General features: G+C 48.0%; 1 pseudogene; it reads left to right on the top strand.

The window, feature by feature from the left end:
- The window catches only part of LOC143364658 (large subunit ribosomal RNA), a 4454-nt pseudogene extending 2101 nt beyond the window's left edge, over positions 1 to 2353 (top strand).
- Positions 2354 to 3558: the final 1205 nt, after the last annotated feature.

Raw genomic sequence — 3558 nt, forward strand, 5'->3', positions numbered from 1 at the left:
GGGGAGAGTTTTCTTTTCTGTATAAGCGTTCGAGTTCCCTGGAAACCTCTAGCAGGGAGATAGGGTTTGGAACGCGAAGAGCACCGCAGTTGCGGCGGTGTCCGGATCTTCCCCTCGGACCTTGAAAATCCAGGAGAGGGCCACGTGGAGGTGTCGCGCCGGTTCGTACCCATATCCGCAGCAGGTCTCCAAGGTAAAGAGCCTCTAGTCGATAGATTAATGTAGGTAAGGGAAGTCGGCAAATTGGATCCGTAACTTCGGAATAAGGATTGGCTCTGAGGAGCGGGGCGTGTCGGGCTTGGTCGGGAAGCGGGTCTGGCTGACGTGCCGGGCCTGGGCGAGGTGAACACATTATTGCGAATCCGAGCTCGGTCCCGTGCCTTGGCCTCCCGCGGATCTTCCTTGCTGCGAGGCTTCCGTCTTGAACGGTCGTCCTCTTCGGCCGCCATTCAACGCTCAGCTCAGAACTGGCACGGACTAGGGGAATCCGACTGTCTAATTAAAACAAAGCATTGCGATGGCCCCCACGGGTGTTGACGCAATGTGATTTCTGCCCAGTGCTCTGAATGTCAACGTGAAGAAATTCAAAAAAGCGCGGGTAAACGGCGGGAGTAACTTTACATATGCGGGTTACATCCTCTGGCGCTAGGCCTTCTATGCCTTTCGCCGTAAACAGTGAGGGGCAGAGCAACCGTTCCCCTCGCGGGCCTAACGGCCTGCTAAAGGGCTAAGGAGAGGTATTACCAGGAGAGGATCACTACTTATGTGACTATCTTACTGGTGCACTGGGTGAGGTGGACCCACCGCCAAATCCCCCCGGCAGGGTGCAATTCCCTGCCGTGGCCGCACGTCGCGGAAGTCGCAGACGGAAAGGCGCGCACCACTCGTGGGAGGGCGCCGGACTGACCCGAGGTCCAGGCGGGTGGAGGGGCTGTCCACTGTAAGCGCTAGCCCTATAATCGCCGCAATCATCGGAGGAGGTCCGGATCGTCAGAGTGGGGGGAGCTGATTTCAGCTCCCCATGCAAGGGTATGATGGTCTGCACTGTTACTCCTGGACGTGTTTTACGATCGGGAGTAACAACCATCATTCTCTTTAGGATAGCCAAATGCCTCGTCATCTAATTAGTGACGCGCATGAATGGATTAACGAGATTCCCTCTGTCCCTATCTACTTTCTAGCGAAACCACTGCCAAGGGAACGGGCTTGGAAAAATTAGCGGGGAAAGAAGACCCTGTTGAGCTTGACTCTAGTCTGGCATTGTAAGGAGACATGAGAGGTGTAGCATAAGTGGGAGATGGTAACATCGCCGGTGAAATACCACTACTTTCATCGTTTCTTTACTTACTCGGTTGGGCGGAGCGCGTGCACCGAGGTCTTATGACCCGGTTGTCACGGTGTTCTAGAGCCAAGCGTGTAAGAGTGGCGTGAGGCTTAACGGCTGATCGCCGACAATACTCCCGCGTGATCCGATTCGAGGACACTGCCAGGCGGGGAGTTTGACTGGGGCGGTACATCTGTCAAAGAATAACGCAGGTGTCCTAAGGCCAGCTCAGCGAGGACAGAAACCTCGCGTAGAGCAAAAGGGCAAAAGCTGGCTTGATCTCGATGTTCAGTACGCATAGAGACTGCGAAAGCACGGCCTATCGATCCTTTTGGCTTGAAGAGTTTTCAGCAAGAGGTGTCAGAAAAGTTACCACAGGGATAACTGGCTCGTGGCGGCCAAGCGTTCATAGCGACGTCGCTTTTTGATCCTTCGATGTCGGCTCTTCCTATCATTGCGAAGCAGAATTCGCCAAGCGTCGGATTGTTCACCCGCCAACAGGGAACGTGAGCTGGGTTTAGACCGTCGTGAGATAGGTTAGTTTTACCCTACTGATGACTAGTCGTTGCGATAGTAATCCTGCTCAGTACGAGAGGAACCGCAGGTTCGGACATTTGGTTCACGCACTCGGTCGAGCGGCCGGTGGTGCGAAGCTACCATCCGTGGGATTATGCCTGAACGCCTCTAAGGCCGTATCCTTTCTAGTCAAAGGAGGCAACGATATTTCCTAAGGAGTTTCGTGTGGGTCGAAAGGCTCAAAACAATGTGACACTACTAGGTGGCATGGTCCTCGTGGCCGGTCATCGCACGGGCCCCATTTTGCCGTACGGACGTCTTTGTACCCGTCGTCGGGATCTCTCCGACACGACGGACACGGCGTTCTAACGGTCGATCATGGGTACTCCAAGTTCGACGTCGAGACTCGGAATCGTCTGTAGACGACTTAGGTACCGGGCGGGGTGTTGTACTCGGTAGAGCAGTTACCACGCTGCGATCTGTTGAGACTCAGCCCTATGCTTGGGGATTCGTCTTGTCGGTTAGACGAGGCCCCTAGCTATAATATAATAGCTATTATATTATTATAGCATATATGATAAAAGAAATATACTGTTTCTTTTATTAATTTTTTTTTTTATTTTTTTTTCAAAGCACTACGCCGCTGGTACTTTGAAAAATGCGTACGAACTTCAAAGCACTACGACGCTGGTACTTTGAAAAATGCGTACGAACTTCAAAGCACTACGCCGCTGGTACTTTGAAAATGCGTACGAATTTCAAAGCAATACGCCGCTGGTACTTTGAAATATACTGCTCTTTTTATTATTTTTTTTTATTTTTTTTCAAAGCACTACGCCGCTGGTACTTTGAAATATACTGTTCCTTTCAATATTTTTTTTTTATTTTTTTTTCAAAGCACTACGCCGCTGGTACTTTGAAAATGCGTACGAATTTCAAAGCAATACGCCGCTGGTACTTTGAAATATACTGTTCCTTTCAATATTTTTTTTTTATTTTTTTTTCAAAGCACTACGCCGCTGGTACTTTGAAAATGCGTACGAATTTCAAAGCAATACGCCGCTGGTACTTTGAAATATACTGTTCCTTTCAATATTTTTTTTTTATTTTTTTTTCAAAGCACTACGCCGCTGGTACTTTGAAAATGCGTACGAATTTCAAAGCAATACGCCGCTGGTACTTTGAAATATACTGTTCCTTTCAATATTTTTTTTTTATTTTTTTTTCAAAGCACTACGCCGCTGGTACTTTGAAAATGCGTACGAATTTCAAAGCAATACGCCGCTGGTACTTTGAAATATACTGTTCCTTTCAATATTTTTTTTTATTTTTTTTTCAAAGCACTACGCCGCTGGTACTTTGAAATATACTGCTCTTTTTATTATTTTTTTTTATTTTTTTTCAAAGCACTACGCCGCTGCTACTTTGACAATGCGTATGAATTTCAAAACAATACGCCGCTGGTACTTTGAAGTATACTGTTCCTTTTATTATTTTTTTTATTTTTTTTTTTCAAAACACTACGCCGCTGGTACCCGTGAACCTGGTAGAACAGAATGTAGTACGATCGGGTGTCACTCGGATCGCTAATAACTCGGTAAACACGCTTCCTAGTCGTTTGTCATCGCGATACATGCTATCGTAGAGAAAAAAAAAGATAGGGACAGAAGGAATCTCGTCAATCCAACGCTGCGGTACGCATAGACCTTCGGGGATAC

This window comes from Halictus rubicundus, unplaced genomic scaffold, assembly GCF_050948215.1.
Source record: "Halictus rubicundus isolate RS-2024b unplaced genomic scaffold, iyHalRubi1_principal scaffold0808, whole genome shotgun sequence".
Classification (NCBI taxonomy): Eukaryota; Metazoa; Arthropoda; class Insecta; order Hymenoptera; family Halictidae; genus Halictus; species Halictus rubicundus.